Raw genomic sequence first — 19,193 nt, 5'->3', positions numbered from 1 at the left:
CTAGGATCCAAAACAAGACCCCAGCTCAGCACGTGTCCAATCCCAGCCTCTTTAGGGCTGTGCGTATCCTTAGTTAGGCACATGTTTAAACAAATCTCTACAACCACAGAAAAAGTATCTCAGCAGAAGGACAGAGAACCAGCTCAATCAACCATACACAATGAGATGTGTTCAGGCCAGCTAATGGGTAATCCTGTGTGTACATACTATAAATACACAGCATAACTCACTGTCCTGCTTGGCAGAAGAGTGTTACTGCCTCTTGGGAAGCAAACATCCCTAATCAAAGACTATCCTTGGAGAATAATCAAACCAATGTGTGTGCCTCTGTGTGTGTATGTGTGTATATATATATATATATATATATATATATATATATGTGTGTGTGTGTGTGTATATATATATATATATATATTTCACATGGATTTATATGATACATTGCATATGCTAACAGTAGTCCATCCAAGGGGATAGGAACTGATGGGGAAGTTGTTACTACATGAAATGAATAGGAATTTTCCAGTGAGCCTCAAGCATGGCAGATAGACTGTTCTCAGAGGTCATAAAAGACTTCTGCAGCCTACTAATTATACACTAGCCAAATCTTATTACAAACAAGTAATAAGTATAGGCACGTTTGTTGGTTTTTCTAATGACATTAATGTCCTTTTTGATGATTTGCAGAGCTACAGGGGACCAGAGATTCAATTTGTACTGATGTATCTCCCCTCCTGGTGAAGCCTAGGAAACTCGGTTGATGTTTCATAGCTTTTTGCTGTCTGTCTTCAGATAATCCAAGGTCTGTTTTCTGTGCAGTAGTTTCATCTGTTTGTTCTGCTGTGTAGCACTGGCTTACACACATTTAGAACTCTAATAGAGAGTGGATCTGTGTATTTTCTAGTATATAAGTGACAGTACATGGAATTACATGCTGCTGTGCTTTTACTCCTCCAGTTTCCTTATCTCACTTAGCAAAATGGTTGTGACACTGAAATCTGCTGTGTAGATTCATTTATCTTTGGCCTGTGGAATCCCAAAGAGTTCAGATACTCTGCGTAAAACCTCTGTCTGCAGTTTAGGGTAGGTCTTCAGCAGAGAAAAATACAGACTTGAACCTGATTAAGACACATCCTGAAGAATTACCAGGATTTGCCAGGCAACAACAACCAAAGGTTTTTCCTCTTTCACACTATCCACATACCTCTGTGACTGATTTGTTTCGAGTTTCCAGTGTCTGTTTGCGCAGACCTGATCACCAGTCCCTCTGCCCTTCTCCGTTTCCTGTCTGAGAGCAAACCCAGACAGTCAGCAGAAGCAATCTCACATCTTTTAGTATGAAAACCACTACATGCAGTTTGTCTCAGCAGGGAAATCAGTGCTTCAAGTATGTGTATAATCCACTGACTTCACAGGAGTAGCTCTGGCTGGATTTTTCGAGCATGCTCGCAATGCTTGCAGCGACAGAAGGACATTTGCATGCCACAGGCGAGGGCAGAGGAGCGGAGCGTAGGCACTGCTGGCCCATGCTGCTCTTTCGGGAGCCCTGCCGTGCTGGGACAGCAAGATCCTGCTCCCTGGCTTTCCATCCGGCCCTTCCTAGCATTACACATCCCTGGGAATACACTCAGAAACTACAGATGAGGTCATTCCCTAGAGTTTGCTGAGGTATTTGGGGCCCTGGACACTGAGAGGAGCTAAAATCTTACACTCTGTGAATGGTTTTTAAAGGGAAAGTGGAACTCTTTTTATAGCACATTGGCCATTTGTTAATCTCTAATTGGTAAATCATTAACCTGTCTACAATTTGTTTCTCCTTATCATTACAGATTGTGCCCACAGATGTTCTTCTATCTTTTTTGCTTCAAAAGAGGCTTTGGCAGTAACAGTTACCTATGCACAAATCATGTTGTTTATGCCTAGTAAGAAATCCGAGGCTGATTTATCTTTGTGCTGTCCTTTGAAGTGATCCATCAAGTGATCACCTGGAGTACTGTGTCCAGCTCTTGCCTCCAACATGCGAGGCATGGACCTGCTTGAGCAGGTCCAGAATAGGCCCACAAAAATTGTCAGGGGGTCCTATGAAGACAGGCTGAAAGAATGGGGGCTGTTCGGCCTGGAGAAGGCTCTGGGGAGACCTTATACCCACACTTCAGTATCTGAAGGGGACCTATCTGAAGGCTGGGGAATGACTGTTTAGAAGGTCTTGGAGTGACAGGACAGTTCATAGAATCATAAAATCATAGAATCAACCAGGTTGGAAGAGACCTCCAAGATCATCCAGTCCAACCTATCCCCCAGCCCTAGCCAGCCAGCTCGACCATGGCACCAAGTGCCTCATTCAGTCTTTTCTTGAACACTCCCAGGGACGGTGCCTCCACCACCTCCCTGGGCAGCCCATTCCAATGGCAAATCACTCTCTCTGTGAAGAACTTCCTCCTAACATCCAGCCTATACCTCCCCTGGCACAACCTGAGACTGTGTCCCCTTGTTCTGTTGCTGGTTGCCTGGGAGAAGAGACCAACCCCCACCTGGCTACAACGTCCCTTCAGGTAATTGTACACAGCAATGAGGTCCCCCCTGAGCCTCCTCTTCTCCAGGCTAAACAACCCCAGCTCCCTCAGCCTCTCCTCATAGGGTTTGTGTTCCAGGCCTTTCATCAGCTTTGTCGCCCTTCTCTGTACACGTTCCAGCACCTTAACATCTCTCTTGAATTGAGTTTTAAACTGGAGCAGGGTAGGTTTAGGTTGGACATAAGGAAGAATTTCCTTGCAATGAGAGTGGTACAGTACTGGAATATGTTGCCCAGGAACAAGGTTGAGGCTCTGTCCTTGAACACATTCAAGATCAGACTTGATATGGCCCTGGGCAGCCTGATCTAGGTGGAGGTGTCCCTGCCAACTGCAGGGTTGTTGGACAAGATGACCCCTGAGGGTCCCTTGCAACCCAATGCAATCTGTGAATCAAGTAGGAAAAGCACCAGTTTGCCCAGAAGGCCCTGAATTTGACTTGGTGCTCTAAACTTGAGTACTTTTGTCCAGGAAATTATGCCACATGCTGCTTTGCAGGTCCAGAGTTAGAACAAGCACAGCGTGCAAAGGTATGTCACCAGTGAGGGTAGGGAGTGGCTCTAGCTATGTCCCATGTCCCAATTGTCTTGGGGTAATGAAGAAGAAAGCGGACACTTACCCCACAGCTCAGGCTAGATACAAAGAGCCTTTTTCAAAATACTGAATCAACACTCACATCCCCCAGCCTATGACCTAATGCTTCCACACTTCCATACTCCTGTCCCCCAGGCAGTTGTAGTATGCTTTCCGCCAGGCACAGGTCCAGCAACAGATCACCCCTGTCAGAGGTGACAGTTCAGCTTCAAGTCACAGTTAATGTGCTGACTTCTTGTTCAACCAATATAAACCTTTCACCCAAGTGTAGCTGGTACTGAGCTGAGAAACATGGGTTTCTTGATGCCAAAATGATGTGCTGTGCCCCAAAAGGCATTATCATCAAGATAACAGGCTAGAGATGTCTTTTTAAATATATGCTCTGAACATGAGTTTTTGCTTCCAAAAATAACTTGTATTTAGCTCATTTTAGAAGAGCAGGATGTTCTTTCCTGTCCTGAAGGGATAGGGAGGAAATAAGAACTATGGGATTCTTATGTATGAGCTACTATTCTTCTGGACTAGTGCTGTGAATCTTGATTTTCTTTTTCCACAGCCTTCACATTTAATTCCCCACAGACCTCATTTTGCTCCCATTCATGTTGATGTTACCCTACTGAAGCTCTCTTTGATTTCAGAGAAATTCCTCCATATTTACAACCTCTCCCATCCTAAGGCAGTAGGCATGAGAAGGGAGGCAACCTACTGAAGACAGTAAATGCTGGCTGTTTTAAACCTGTTTTCCAGTGAGGTAAAATCAGCTGAGAGGTACGACTGGAGACAGAAAGCATCCTTTCCTGTCCTCTGTGTATGAAGGAAAGCGACAGCAGTTTGGAGGAAATGTGAACATAATGGACTGTGCATCTGTGTCCCATTGTGCTAAGATCTGACAGGAAACACTTGGGGTTTGATTCAGGAAAAAGTAAAGAGTATTCCTTTATAATACCCTCATAACCCTGCTTATTCTGCAGTACTTAACTGCATCCCTGTCTTTAATGTATATATTCTCACAGCTCTCTCCAGAAGACCAGGAGGAAATCTGGCCACTGGGGAGGGGAGGAGGCATGGGAAGAGATTGTGCAGCAATTTCCAGCTGATGGTCCTCCTAAATGACAGCAAAAGGCCGGCAGCTCCCTCCCTTTTGAATCAGAGGGACTCTGGACTAGCTGTAATTACTGACTGCCATCCTTGTGGAAGGAGGGATTCGCAAACACCAAACTTTGGCTAATTTCTTAACAGCTTTTGCCAAGCTCATAGAAACACTCTTCCACTGTCAGCTCTTGCTATAACGTACAACTGGTTGCATCGAGTTTTTCCACTGTATGCATGGGACCACAGACTCATCAGTAGGCACTAGGAAATCCCTTTGGCTGGTGGTTCACCCTGCAGCAGCGTGGAAAAGGCTTCTGCCCCTAGCATTTAGGAACTTCTCTGAAGCTGGTCTGCAGGATCAGTGCTGGTCCCTGGAAATGCTTTTTGTTGCTCCCAAGGGAGCCTGCCTCCCGGAGCGACTGGGGTCAGGGAGCTGTTACGGTCCTTTGTCCGCAGAGAACATGCAGTACCATCAGTGATTGGTGTTTTGCTGCATGGCTCACGAAGCTGCAAAGATTGCAAAAGGAACCAAACCACCGCCCACATAACCCAAAAGAGGCGGATTGAGGACGTAGTGCCCTTGATTGGAAAAGGAGGCACCCAGGAAACCTTGTGGTATATATGTATTTTTTTTTTTAACTAGAGCTAAAGTAATTTGGCATGCACATCCCCTGAGCTGCTTCCTAAACCACTGCTGCATCAGGAATTATCTAGCTCTTAGCTGAAGTATCTTCTTTAAAAAACCCCAACATGTAGGTCATTAAAGTGCTAATAAAAAATGTTGATGAATCTCTGAGCTGTGCTCTGATTATCTCTCTGTGGGGAATGAAGAACTCATTAACATGAGCTCCATGCCACTCCCTCCTCCTTTCTCAGAGTTTGGCATAAAGCAAGGAAACAAATGTTTGTGGTTTGGCCAAGATTCTAATGAGTAGCTCAGCTAGGTCCTCTGATTAGACACATGGCTTTATGTAGGGTGAAAAGGCTGCAGTACCGTGTAAACTGGCAAGTATTTCTGCCAAACTGGGCCTCCAAAAACAAAATTCTTAACCTGTTGTGTGGATTTTGTGCAATGTATTTAGTGGACAGTGAGCAATGCTGTGACGTCCAGAGAAGGTAACAGAGCCAGATGTATGTCTGGGGATCCACTCTCTAAAAATGCAATGTCGTAGTAGCTTACTATGTGTTTAATTTCACTCTTTAAGCATTTGGTGCTTTTTTAAATAATAAATTGTAGTCTGACCCCAAAAGAACAGTCCTGGCTATTATCTGCCCTTCCTGCTCTAGATGTTGCCTCTCCTGCTCCACAGAAGGAGGTCTATGCAGCAGCCCCCACAGAAGTCTGCAGGCAGGCAGCACAGGCAGAGCTCTCCATTTGCTGCATCATCTACTGGAGCTGCAGCACAGAGACCTGCCTAACTAGAACTGGCCAAGGCCAGTGATCCCCCAGCAGCACCTGGCAGTTGTTTGAAGGAGGAAACAAAACCTCCAGAACTAATGGGAGAAATCTCTCTCATGCAGAAAAGTTTATTCCTGATCCTGCTTGTATCCGTTTATGGCCTGAATCATGAGAATTTGTCATCTCTATAATCTTCCTAGGACTCAAGTAAAACTCATCCACATGCCCAGGAGAAGAAAACTCAATCTAAAATAAACACAAAAAGCATCTTTACATGCCTGAAAGCATTCTGCTGAGATAATCAACTACTGCCTCTGAAATTCAAATCTCAAGGTGTGTGATCAATGTCATAAAAAAACTTAGCTCTTAAATCAAGCTCCTGAGATGTCAAGTCTGTCCACTGCTGTTGTAGACAATGCATCATATAATTACTTTAATAAACTTAATCTCAAAAGCAGTAAGATTTTTCCACTCCCAGTTCCCCCCTCCAAAATGGTAGAATTTGATTGTTCTAGTGGTTAGCAACCATTAGATCACAGTATCATCATCAGATAATTTCCATCTTAAATTTGTTCATTCCCAATTGTTCTTGTGCCAGCACCATCTCTAGCTAAGCATTTGTCAGGATCAGAGCACAGACATCCTGATTCTTCATTGCAGTATCACTGTCACTTTCAAAATCACACCTGAAGTTTGCCATTTCTTGGCCTTTCCAGGTCAAAATTTTATTAAAGCATGATGTAGCTTAATTTTTTTCTGAAGGGAAATAAAAAAGAGGGGATGAACATGGAAGGAAGAGCCTTACTAATTACATGATTGCTATATTGAATAAATATGCAAATTGGAGAAAGCCAATTGCTTCAATCTTCATAGTGTATGCTACATGTAAATATATATTCTTCCTCTGCCCAAGGTAAGTTTCCATTTCCTACAGCCACTAGATAGTTAAAGGTCTTGTATTTTAACATCTAAATAACAGATGCTGTACCACCTCATTCCATTATTAGTGGCCAGTGCCCACAGGTTCCTGCAGTGCTGGTCTGGTCAGGTGAAGCCTTCTCAGTGGTGGGTATGAATTTGCAAACTTAAAACATGTTCTGCATCCTCTTCCTGTCCAAATTAAATACCCCATGGCTGGATACTTTGGTGCCTCAAGCACTTTTTTCTTCAAGTACCTCTTCAGCTCCTGAGGGACCTCGCTCATCCTTCTGTGAGCGATGTTCAGCTCCTGTGCTGGTGCGGTGGCAGCAGACAGCAGGGCTGGAGCCTCTTCGGTGACTCTCATCAGAGGAGGGCCTCAGGCCGGTTGTGTCTTCACCCTGCCCTTGCTCCCTCCCTGCTCATTTTCCTCTGATCACAGTCCTTAAGTAGCTGCTTAAAACTAAGTATGCAGAACTGAAAGGTTTTGTCCCCAGACCTACGTGACATCAGTTGTGTGAGTAGTTGCACACCTGTAAGCAATATTGTTGATTCCAAAGGGAACTATTAAGCCTTTCAAGCATATCTTAGACAACTTCTGAGTTTTAGAAATAATTAAAAATATAATTAAAATGCAAAAGATTTTGCATATAAAGAACAACTAACACCAGTGCCTCTGCAACTTCAAATGGCTGGTCAGAGCCAGTAAGCAAATCAGCCCTGAAAACAAGAAACCAGTACCTTTGGGTGGGGGGCCAAGACAGAGATGATTTCAGGTGTGGAGCAGAACAATTGCACAATGCCAAAAGAAAGGACAGGTTTTGACAAAAAGGTGTTTGCATTTTGAGCAGCTTTTTTTAGCCAGGGCTACTTTCTCCCCGCAGATGCAAGATCCTTCTCTTCAGCAGCCATCTGGAGAAGCCTTCTGCTGCCTTTCAGCAGCAAAGACTGTGTAAATCTCTCTAGATTTTGTTTCAAAACAGGTCTTTTTTGGGGATTCAGTTTTATTTTTATTCGTTGTTCCCATGTACACCTCATTTTATTCCACCACCCCCTCAGCTCTGCAACAGGCATTTCAGAATCAATCTCCTGAAGCTAGACTCCGTTTGCCCATGGCCCTTCAGACATAAGAACTCCTCGGAGGATGCTTGAGCAGGGACCGGCGGCGTTGCCCGCCCGGCACTGCAGGTACAACCGCGGCCGAGGCGCGGGGAGTTGGGCCAGGGACAGCAATGGAGGGCAAGCACCCCTCGGCCAAGTTTGAAACCGGGGAAGCGTGAAGAGAGCCGCCGCCGCCGCCGCTCCACCCTCACCCTTTCCCGGCTTCAAACTTGGCCGAGGGGGCACGGGGGAAGGGCCAGGGGCGAGCCCCCGCTCGCTGCCAGATAGAGAGCCGCGGCGGGCGGGCTGGCGCGGGGGGCGGAGCGCAGGTGTCCCTTCCTGCCATATAGTGCGCCGCCCCTTTCCCCGCCCGCCCGCCCGCCGCGGTGGTGCTGGGGCTCCCGCCGCTGGCGAAGAGGGATGGACTGAAGCACAAAGGCGCGGGCCCGCCGAGGTAATGCTCCCGCGGCGTGGGCAGAGGAGCGGGCGGGAGAAATGTTTGCCTTTCTCGCCGAGCGCGGCCGGTAGCGGCGATTGCAAAGCTGGGACCGCTGCTGGGGAAGGGGCGGCTGGAGGCCTGGAGCGCTCTCCCCGGTTCCCTCCGCCGCTTCACGGCTGCAAGGCTGGCGCGGGGCCGCGGCTGGAGGCGGGTTGAGGCGGTGAGGGGGGGGGGCTGCGGCCGCCGTGGGGCGGAGGGGCAACTTCTCGGCGGGTGTACGCCAGCCTGTGGCCGGGGAAGATGCTACAGTACCAGCGTTCAGCCTCCGCGCCCTGCTGGGAAGGACATAGCTTTAAATAACGTGCTTCTAATAAATCCTCGAAAGTAATTATTGTAATTGCAGACCGCCCTTGCTCCACCGCAAGGCTGCCGACTGCCTGAGTCTTAAAAAAACTTCCTAAAATCAGTGTTCTTTAGGCTGTTTTCTGTGTTCAATCGCACACGGCTTCTGCTTTGCCGTGGGCGATGGTGCGCGGAGTCGAGGAACGCGATGCCCGAGTGCGAGCACACGGATTCTGGTCACGGCAATGCGTACCTGTCGGCGTGACCAGCATCTGCCCTGCTCATACAGCTCCGGCTTGGCTCAGCGGCTGGGAATTATGTTCGTTGTGTGTTGGTAGCTGCGAGGACAAAATAGGAGACTGCTGCCTTGAACTTTAGGCTCCAGAAATGAGAATCCCTATGGGCCTCTAGGGAGTTTTGTTCTTGACTTTGGGTCTCTCCCCAGTGTTCATCTCGTGTGAAGAAGCTTATTTAGGAAGTCAGAGCAGATTTGTCAGCTGATGCTCGTCTTCGACTGAGGGGCAGGCAAGATCTGCATGACTAAATGATGTGATTTTAGCAGGGAAGCCTTGGACTGCCGCTGTGAGGAGAGCGGTGCACGCCTCCAAAGCTGCAACTGCTGCAGCTGGTCGGAGGTGGGCTGCTTCGGTTTCTGTCTGTTCAGCATTGTTATGGTACAGACAGATTTGGATTGAATTTACTAATTTTCATCCATAAGTCCTGCGTTCATGTCTAGAGGGTAGCAATGTGATACCAAGCAGAGGCAAAATGTGTGGGATTATGCTTTGTCTATGTGGAGGAGTTACGTTTTAAAACAAATAGATTAAATCAATGACAATGAATACCTAGCCAAAAAATAATTGGCTAAGGGTTATAAAACATGAATGTATGAAACTGTTAAATTACTCTTTGTTTCTGAGAAGCGAAATAAGCTTCGGTACTAGAGGAATGAAGGTGACAAAAGTGACCTTAGCCTTTTAAAAGAGGGCTTTGGTGTGCATAGAGCAGCTTCAAGCTGTCTCAGCTGCTTCCTGGTCCAGGTGGAATAAAGCACCTGTGTGATAAATACATGGCAGCTGTGTGATCTGCTGGAAAGGGATGGTGCTGGCTTTGGGAGAGGGTCAGCGTGAGCTGGGGCAATTAGTACGTTGTTGATTTGGCAGCAGATCTGCAGTGAATGGCTCCCTTTTCCCTGTCTGTCAGGATTTGCCAGCAGATCACTTGTACTGGGGAGTTCTCTGGTCTGCACACCCCAGTCTGTAAGTGGCTTCTCATTTGAATATCTTTGGTGGCATCCAGTACTTGCAGAGAAAGGTGGTGTGAAGTCTGGGAAGGCTGTGGGCTCTTTGATATCAGCCAATCTCCTCAGTGCCACTTGTGAGTAAGGCATATGCTCGCTCTTCAATGAAGCAAAATGATGGCTCTGTGATTAATGGTGGATACCAGTTTTAACCTCACACATTTTTCATGTTAACACTTTCAATAATAGTGGCATTTTTTTTTAAACAGAATACTTCTGCTGGAGGAGTATGAAGCACTAAGCAGAGAAGGAAGAGTGGGCTATTTAGGGGCTGTTTAATGATTGAGGCTAGTGCATGATGATAACGATTAAGCACGTCCTTAATTCTTGACCAATAGATGGAGTGCTGCTACGCTTTAGGATATCTGGGGATTTAATGGCCTCTTGGTTAAATCAGTCATTATCCTTGACTCTTGCCTGAGGATTGAGACAGCTGACATTTTTAAGGAAACAATGATTTTTAGGGTGGTTCAGTTACTGTTGTGTACAGTGATCATCTAACCCAGAGAGGAAGCCCGGGTGGTGCCTTTCATGCCAGAGACTTTGCATTGCTTGTAGAGTGGGTGGCCTTGAGCGATTTGCATGAGTGGGGACGTTTTGCTGTCAGCCAGTGAGGTGTACTGCAGATCTGCTGTCCATGCTTTGCTGGTATGAAATGAGCACCGCTTGTTCGGCAGAGCTGGATGAACTGAACTGGGTTCAGCCTAACTGTGCTGGAACTGTCCCTGTTGCATGTGATGTTAGAGGTGACATTGCACGCAGGGCTGCCTGCTTTTGTTCAGCTCAACTTGTTACAGGCCGAATGGCCTGGGGTAAGACAGTGTTTGTTCTGAAAATCATCAGAAATTAACATGTAAGAGACAAAAAAAAAATACTTTAAGACAAGCCAAGGTTAGTTTGTTTCATTTAATGAGTGGAATGTTTTACAGAGTGAAACCTGAAATTAATGAAGGCAGAAGGCTGCTGGTTTTTTCCCTTTATTAAAATCATTGCTGCTAGCTAAAACTGCAACAAATGTGCTTGCCCTGCAGTGGATGGTGTTGGAAAAATAATAAGCTTAATTTAGGATAGTAACTTGCATAGCTTTGAGCTGGTGTAAAAAATTGCCTTTGCTAGTTTCTTTTACAGTGAGTAAAAAAATGTGTTTCTTAAAAAAAACCCTGTAAGTTTAGCAATCTTAGTGACTTCAGGCTATTATTTCCCTTCTAAGCCAGTTTTGCATTTTCACAGTGCCACTGTTTCAAATTGAGTTGGCCATTGTTTGGGTATTGATTTAGAAGAATGCAATCCATATTATTTAATACCACTGCTTCCCCTTACGTCACAGGCTTTTCTTCGAGCTGTGTTTTGGAATGCTGGTTGCTGCATGAGGGGTGGCGATGTGGCTTTCTGTGAGGGTTCTTGGGGAGTAGTTGTCATCTTGTAGCATTTCTTTTTTGGCAGATGAGGATGAATAAAAGCTACTTGACCTTAGGCAACAAGCAGTGACTTATTTGTGTGTTAACTGCTAGATCTGTTTGCCAGAGTCCACTCTGTTTTCTAAATTAACTTTGAGTCACTTTGCACATAAGTATGAAAAGTGTCTCTCCAAGATAATATAATTCATCACAAATGGGATTTGAGGTATTACTTTTAGAGATGTCTTAGCAGGCATATGGCTGTTCTGTGGATAACTTGTGGTCTGCATTCGTAAAAACAAAATGTTTTTTACTGGGTTAGTTAAGAAAATATCTTTACTTATGGCATGCTCTTAATCTAGGCTGCTGGAGGACTGTCTCTTCAAGATCCTCAAACTGGAAAATGTTTACTATGAAAAAGTTGCTATTTTCTTCAGATTGTTTGAGCAGTTAGTGAAAGAAAGCTTGAGAGCTTCAAACATCAGTGTGAGGATGGTGTCTCCTGGTTGGTCATTCCATATTGTTTGTTTTTTTCCAACTTATATCTTCATTGCTTGATAAATATGATTTGGATATCTCCACAGTTAGGACACTAAGAGCATCCATTAAATGTGGTATGTCTTATGGTAGTAATGACAATTCTGCTTGACAAGGACATAGTCAGCTGTTGCATAGTGCTAATCAGGGAAATATTATAGTAGTCTAATTCTTTGTTTCAGTCCCTTACATTGCTCTAGCCTTGGCTAGGAAAAAAACTTTTCTTACTTCATCTCTTTTAATGCATTAATCCTGATGACATCTAAGCATCAGGTAGCTTTCATGTGAGTCAGCAGGTCGAGGTGAAGATCAGTAAACTGCAAACTGATGTTAGTACTCGCGTTTGCTTTTTATCTTTTCACATTGTTTTCTTGACCTGCAGCAGCTAACAGCTGATAAATCTCTTTTCCCTCGTGCAACCAGAACCTCCTGAACTTACTGCACCAGCTGAAGTATGTGGCAGTCTCAAATACCATATATGATGTCAGCTTACTGATGCTCTTACTATTGTTGTGCTGCCCTGAATGAGTACCTGGCACAGTGTTGGTGTTAATGGCAGCTAGCACTTCAGATGAGAACTGAACTGCCTGCTCTGTTGGCCACAGAACTGCTTTGAAAATCTGTGTTTATTGTCTTCATCTATACCTGTGGCAATTGGTATTTTTTTTTTAGTGTTGTATTAATATCTAATTAGCACATATGGGTTGGGGTTTTTTTAGGAAACAAGTATTCCTATGTATATCATCTACAGCTATCACATCTAATATAACATAGTTAAGTACATGTCAGTTCTGGAAGCAGGGTGGTTTTCCTGTGCTTGTGTTTCTGATAACCAGAGTTAAAAGTAGAAAAACTTGCTTATATTACTTGTTCTAATACAATGAAAAGAAGAAAATGAACTTGAAGTTTCATTTCACATTGCACCTGTGTCCCCCACACAACTCCCTGCCTTCAAATGTGGACTGGATTTTGCTGAAATGCCTTTTTTTGACAGCTCTAGAAGTCTTGATGGAATGCAGTGGAAGTGATTTAGTGCTGAAGTTGTGTGAGTCAAATAATTTCTAGACCAATGAAAATTGTAAGCTGGCTAGATTCAGAAAGATTGCTGATAGTAACAGTTTCACATAATCCAGTATCCCAGTACTTCCTTGGCGACTTGTATGACATTTCAGTCTTCATGCATGTATATACAAACCCCTCTGTATTTATGAAAAGCATCAGTTAGGCCACAAAGTCAAGTATTTGAGAGCCGGGCAGTGCTTTCCAAATCTTCCTTGATTCAAAAATTAAACAATAGCCTTGGGAAGTATACTTATGAACCCTTGTCAGGAAGAGTAGAAGTGTTTTTGGCTTGGATCATTCAGATCTAGCAGACACTTCAGCCCAACATATGAAAAATTAAGTGAAACTGAAAATAAGGGTTTGGGACGGAAACAGCAGACAATACTAGGCAGTGTATTGAGCTCTGTCTAAAACTGAATACGACGACACATGTAGTGACCTTACAGGTACCTTTTGTATTTTCCTGACTTAGATACACAACCATTTTTAAGAGTGATAATGAACTGCATAACAGTTTCTCCAGGCTCCTGGTCAGTGCTGGAGCAGGAGTAAGCCACAATGTAAGCCAGCCCTCTTTTAATATAGCAGCTTTTGCTACATGCCAGGCAGCCTACTGTGTTTGTGTCCTAAATCACCAAAATCAAACCAAAAATCTTCGTAGAGTGTACAAACTTTATTTGGAGACTATGTGGTCTAGTAGCCTAGTTGGGTTTTTTAGCTGTTATCTGCAGTGTCTATGATGGTGCTGAAGTTGAGGGTGCAATAGGCTGCACATAAAATGTATAGCTGGCACTCCCATGTTAACCAGTTACAACATTATCTCCTCTGTAGTATTGCTACCGTAATCAATGAATAACTAGTCAAACTGCTTTGTCTAATGTGATAAAATTATGATAGTGCCCACAAGCCCATTGCTCTATTTCAGATCTTGGTCATGTATGAGGCATTCTATGAAATATCCAGTAAATAAATAATTGCCTCTGTAATGTTCACAGCTAATTTGTACAGTTTCTGGCTCTCAGTGACAGCTGTCTTTAAATGCCTGTTTGTCTAAAACCATATGCAAAGGCAAAACTACTCTGGTGCCACAATTTTTTGTACCAAGCTGCCAGCATAGCAAGCAGAAGATGTTCATGGTCTTTAATTCATTTACTAATTGGAAGCTGTTGTCTCTTAGGACAAACTGTATTTTCATGCCAAAGGTTGTGTAATTTTCTTATTCCTAAAATTACTGAGGTTGTGAAAGAATCTGTGGGTATATGTTAATTATCTTTATTTATAATTTTCCATTCCCATCCATGACTATAATATTGAATACAAATCAGATTTCTTATTGATGTGCTGATTGCTATGGATTGACTATCCAGAGCTATTTGTCTTTGACACGTAGCTGACTTGGCATTCAAAGGACACATGCATGTTCTGTGTTAAACAGCTTAAGGACCAGAGTGACACAGTTGGAAATCTTGGCAGATACCTCTGCATATGCATGATTTGGAACAAAATTTCACCTCTTTTAAGACAAAGTGTCCAAAGTAGATTACTCCATCAAACTTTCATAAATATTTTTATTGAAATGATTTAATTCTGAGCAGCTGAGGAAGAAAAGATGAAGTTGTGATACGTGCTTTAGTAATAGCATAATGTTTTGCAAAGCATATCTGTGACCAGCAAGCTTTCCTTATGTTTGGCTAGTTCCTTATCAATCTGCCCAAAATCATGGGTCTGGTATTAAGCCAAAAAAAAAAGTGCAGAGTAACTTTCAAATACACTAATATTTCTAGGGTGTTCAAAGAAGTAGATGCCCCTAACCCAGAAAACACATCTAGTGTTTTGGCAGACAAGTTCCCACCTCCTTTTTCAACTCTGCTTTGAACTGTGTTTAAATAGTTTTGCAGCGTGCAAGGAAGATTGAATACATCTGTGTGGTGCTAGCATGAGTGAGGCTGCACTCGAAACCAGGTCAGTATTAAAAAGAATAAATCCTGACATGAATCCAGGTAACTTCCTCGTTACAACATATCAAGTAACATAAAGCATGTAAATGCAAGGCAAGTCAGTTGAACTGTATAAAATGTTTAAGCTGTTAAACATCAGGAGGGTTTTTAATAGGTGCCTGGATAATTTGGCCTTAGGTGGCAGAGAGGCAATGTGGGTTCCTTTTTCACGTCGTATTTTCCTGTGGGCCAAGCACTTGGAGGAAAACCTGAAATATTACTTCCTCTTTAAATGCCTATTGCATACATGTTACACTCTGTGTGTGTTTGCTCAAGCTTAGATGTTTTTAAACAGCCATGTCCCTAATTTTACGTGCCCTAATACAGCTCCTAGTTGAGGGCTGGATTTCAAAGGCTGCTTAGTTCTTCTTAAGCTCTGCATCACCGAAAATGGAATTTTCAGGAGAAAATGTTCTCCTTTTTTTTTGCCATTTCTTGTATCAATAAGTGTTTTATTGCATCTCAGTGCTTCTAATCAAATCAAATGGTTCTTAATGCATTGCCAGATAAGATCCTGTGTCCTGCAAAATATCTTAACCCTGAAAGTCTCCCAGTTGCCTGGATCAAAGGATCTCTGTAGCAAGGTACCTAAAGTGGCCAGTGGAGACCATTAAGTAAGGCAGAATGTCTTCTATATCACAGTATCACCAAAGTTGGAAGAGACCTCACAGATCATCAAGTCCAACCCTTTACCACAGAGCTCAAGGCTAGACCATGGCACCAAGTGCCACGTCCAATCCTGCCTTGAACAGCTCCAGGGACAGCGACTCCACCACCTCCCTGGGCAGCCCATTCCAGTGTCCAATGACTCTCTCAGTGAAGAACTTTCTCCTCACCTCCAGCCTAAATTTCCCCTGGCGCAGCCTGAGGCTGTGTCCTCTCGTTCTGGTGCTGGCCACCTGAGAGAAGAGAGCAACCTCCTCCTGGCCACAACCACCTCTCAGGTAGTTGTAGACAGCAATAAGGTCACCCCTGATCCTCCTCTTCTCCAGGCTAAACACTCCCAGCTCACTCAGCCTCTCTTCATAGGGCTGTGCTCGAGGCCTCTCACCAGCCTCGTTGCCCTTCTCTGGACACGCTCAAGCAAACCAAAGATGTGTCTTCCAGCAAGGCTGTTCAATGTTTCAATCCTATATGTTGTGAAATCCACTTAGATGTGGACATTGCCAAATTTCTCCTCAGCTGGCAAATGCATATGATGGTAACTCAGACAAAAAGGAAAGGAGTGCTCTGAATGGAGATGCAGGAAGTAGAAGTGCTCTGCTCTGTAACAAAGGTGAGCAGAAGCCCAAATGCACCCCAATGATTCAAGTGCCAGCAGCTTTGGCTGCCCAGTCTTTTCTCTAGACTGCCTAGCCCATGTGTATCTGCAGAGTGATATGTCTATGGACAGCCCTTTTCATGAACCTCAGTTGCTGTATGCTACATGTCTCTATGCTTGGGTCTGTGAACTGTTTCTTGGGAGCCCACAAGGCTGAGCAAGCAGAGTATAGTGGTACATTTATTAGCAGATCCTGTCTGTCTACTGGAAGAACTGTTTCCATGTTGAAATACTCCCCTTTAGGGGAAAGAAACAGTAATTACTTCGAAAAATCAGCTGCGTTGCTTCCTTTGCTATTGATATTGGCTAGTTTGTTGCATGAGACTGACCAAAAAGAGTTAGCTAGTGGTGGCAGTGAGGAATAACAATGTTGTGTTTACAACCTGGGCTAACCTTCAGCAAGAAAAAAACAGCTTGAGATACAGCATGTAACACTGGGCTCTGGCTAGTATCAAACATGCCACAAACGTATAGCAACAGGTATTGTGTGCAGTACATTTATCTTTGTAGCAGGAACCTGATGCTGTTGCTACTCCCAGGGGATAACTTGAATTTCATTATTAGTGAAGCCGAGCTAACAGAGCTCTTTGCTTATAGTATGCATACAGACAAGAAGGTTCTTCAGAGAGGTGACCTTTGGTGTATTTTGGTTTCAGATTTCAGAGGGACTTGTTTCAAAGTTTTTTAGCTTCAGCCCACACCCTGCTGGCAGTCTGCTATAAAACTCTCTTTGAAGAAAGGTGTGTGTTTTTTAAAGGCAACAAGCACAAAATCCTGTCCATTATTACTTTTAATAAAGTTAGATAAAACTCTCTCTTTAGTCTGTCTGTGATATATGGCGCTGCCAGCGTTACTCATTTTATATAACTGATAATTCAAAGATGAAGTTAAAGCTGCAGAACTGCCAGTTGCAATGTGAAAATGCATAGTGTTAAGTAATTCCTTTTTATGACTCTTCTGTTTATTGGTTAACTTGAAAATGTGTACTAGCATATATTTGTGTTGGGGAAACTATAACCGTTGACATGAAATAATGTTTGTGCTCCCTCCAAGGTTATTCCACCACTCCCTAAACTTTTTTGTTGTTGTTGCTTCTCTCTCAAACCAATTTAAAGAAACAAATTAAAGCCCTGTAATCCTATTTAAGCACCCAGTCAAATAAAGTCTGCATGTCACCGTTTCAGTGAATTTAATCACCTCTTTAATACAGACAGCCTTCTCTAGGACCCCGATCTCCATCTGATTTAAAAGATTTGAGTTGTGTATTACAGCCAAGCTAGAGGAGATATCCTGCTTTTCCCTCCTGGCCCTGTTGTCCTGCTGGATCCTCTCTTGTGTAAGCTCTTGCTGCTCACTGAACTTATGCAATTGACTCTGAATTGCAGCAGAATACCTCCTCTCCTCCCCCTCTCCCCTGCATTAACTCTTTAATAAGTTGAATTAGCTCGAGAGGGTTCAGTGAGCACTGAAGTATGAGGTGTTGAAGGCAGCGGTGAGAACCTATGGGTGAAGGGCGAGAAATGGGGCAACTGTCAGCTCTGAGCTTCAGGTTGATTCCATTCCCTTAATTCTTCAGTGGTGACAGCTCTACAGTGTTCCACCTGCAGTACTGGGTGGCAATGTGAATTAAAAAAAGCCATTTGTGACTTTTGCCTTCTGCAAGAGAACTTGATTTCAGGAAAATCAGCATGAAAAAAGCCTTTTCTCCAGCCTTTGAGATATAATGTGGCAGCCACTCGGTTAGGAAGCTCCCCTTACTCTCCCCATACCCTGTACGAAGACAGAGTGATGTTTTAAGGGAGATTCTTTGGGATAAATGCAAAGTTTTAGAGGAACTGCATACACTTCAGAATTATTTTAATTAAAATAATCTTAACATGCTAATCTGACCTACTCTTTGGCTCTTATGATACACATGCATATCCCAGCTCTCTGAGGTTGCCAGTGAGTTTGGTGAGATGTTAGGTGCTTGGGCTTGCTTTCTGCAACGTTTCCTCATCTCCAAAGCCTATTGTACACTTGCACAGTACAAGATGCACAACTAAATCTTCTGTTGTCAAATAAAGTTTTTCACTGTTGAACAGTGTGTACCCTTGCTGGTTTTGTTTGCTCTAATTCATAGTTATGTATAAGAAATGTAGGCTAAACAAGGCATGGGAAAACTTCATTGCTTCACTATCTCTGTGTTCAGGAACAGATGGAACAAATTGCTTCTTTGGTGAAAGGAAAGCATGAGGTTGCACTTGGTTCTAATAATGAACAGGACAACTTTATATCCAATTTTTACATTGAGAAAAATGTATACAAATAAGTTGTTCAGCATAGCTGAGCTTGCCTCCCCCAAAAAATGTGCAGTGAACTAGAAGTCTCTTTGCATGCCTTTGAAAATGGTACTGCCTCTCTTCTGCTATCCAGGTTCTCAGCAGTTAAATGATGTGTGAGAAAACCTAGTGTTACCACCAACAAATTTGGCAGCAGAGTTGTTTTAGAAGTGCAGTGCTGAGTTTCCAAAAGCAGAAAGTTGTTTGCTGTTTAAGTTGACTGAAAATGTTCCAGTTAGTCTCTGTGCAGGTGGTGGATGATACAAATTCACAGCATGAATAGCTGTCCTGCAGGCAGCACTTTATGGTCGTCAGTGCTGGGCTGTCCTAGCTTTTGCTCTTTTTTTTTTTTTTTTCTCTCTCCTCCTAGCTGTAAGAAAATGTCATCTTCAGAAGTGTGTATTTTTTGTTTGTGATATGTAGGCTTCAGTGTAGATACTTAAGGAGTCTTATCAAAGTAATACTGGCTCAGTCAAGTAAAGATGCTTTAGTTAAATAGACTATGACTGTGTTTAAAAATAACAGCTCTGGCTGTGTCAGCATGTCAGACGACCTGATGCTGACTCGAACAGAAAGAGCTTCTGAACACTACTTTGCCTGTTGCACGTATCACTCCTGGTGTGAACTGTTTTTTTGTTGACAGCATTTTGGTGTTAGGTAAACCAAAACAGTGCCCCTAAAATTTAAATGTGATTAGCCAAATGGGTTCAGAGAGCTGCTGCTTCTGCTGGACACCTTTTGAATGCATGAATAGGAGTGGCAGCACTTCAGCTTTTGTTCAGACCACTAGAAGAGTCGTGTCTTGT

At 43.7% G+C, this 19,193-nt stretch overlaps 1 protein-coding gene across 4 annotated transcripts in view; it reads left to right on the top strand.

The window, feature by feature from the left end:
- The window catches only part of ADD3 (adducin 3), a 134,321-nt gene that overhangs the window by 13,581 nt on the left and 101,547 nt on the right, over positions 1–19,193 (top strand). For 2 of the 4 annotated variants that reach the window (XM_064144424.1, XM_064144419.1), the window contains exon 1: positions 8,036–8,125. The exons of 1 other annotated variant lie outside the window; for it this stretch is intronic. The gene's annotated coding sequence lies outside the window, so the exon portion shown is untranslated. Of the gene's footprint in view, positions 1–7,653; positions 7,759–8,035; positions 8,126–19,193 lie in introns of those variants that run through there. One more of the 4 variants, XM_064144420.1, reaches the window with a different exon arrangement.

Source organism: Pogoniulus pusillus, chromosome 6 (assembly GCF_015220805.1).
Source record: "Pogoniulus pusillus isolate bPogPus1 chromosome 6, bPogPus1.pri, whole genome shotgun sequence".
In the NCBI taxonomy this organism is placed as follows: Eukaryota; Metazoa; Chordata; class Aves; order Piciformes; family Lybiidae; genus Pogoniulus; species Pogoniulus pusillus.
Note: the sequence above shows the minus strand (reverse complement) of the source record. Positions and strands in the feature narration are given on the sequence as shown.